The following is a 378-nucleotide window of genomic DNA, read 5'->3' as shown; positions in this document are numbered from 1 at the left end:
GTGGTATTCTTTCTGCAAAAGTTAAGGGACCGTGACGGTGTTGTCTCCGCGATAGCATCATCTCGGGCCCCCTCTTTCCTTATAAAAATGCGTCGCAAATGACACATAGGCCATGTTTTGGAGGGATGTGACGCAGGATTTGGACGAGGATCTTAGGAACTAGAGGTGAGATAAGGAACGCCTGGTGAGATAGGTGTTGGAGAAATTCTTATACGAAAAAGGGCTAAGGACAGTGACTTTTGGGTAATTCCATGTTACTGGAACGGTAAGTGATTGCCTGCCACACGCATAGCCCCCTGTGGCTGCCTAATCAATTAATCTGGCAAACGCAGGGGATTCGATATTAGATAGCAATTGTGTCCGAATTCAAAGAGTTGC

Source organism: Penaeus monodon, chromosome 22 (assembly GCF_015228065.2).
Source record: "Penaeus monodon isolate SGIC_2016 chromosome 22, NSTDA_Pmon_1, whole genome shotgun sequence".
In the NCBI taxonomy this organism is placed as follows: Eukaryota; Metazoa; Arthropoda; class Malacostraca; order Decapoda; family Penaeidae; genus Penaeus; species Penaeus monodon.
The sequence above is the reverse complement of the archived record's forward strand: the minus strand, read 5'-3'. Positions refer to the sequence as shown.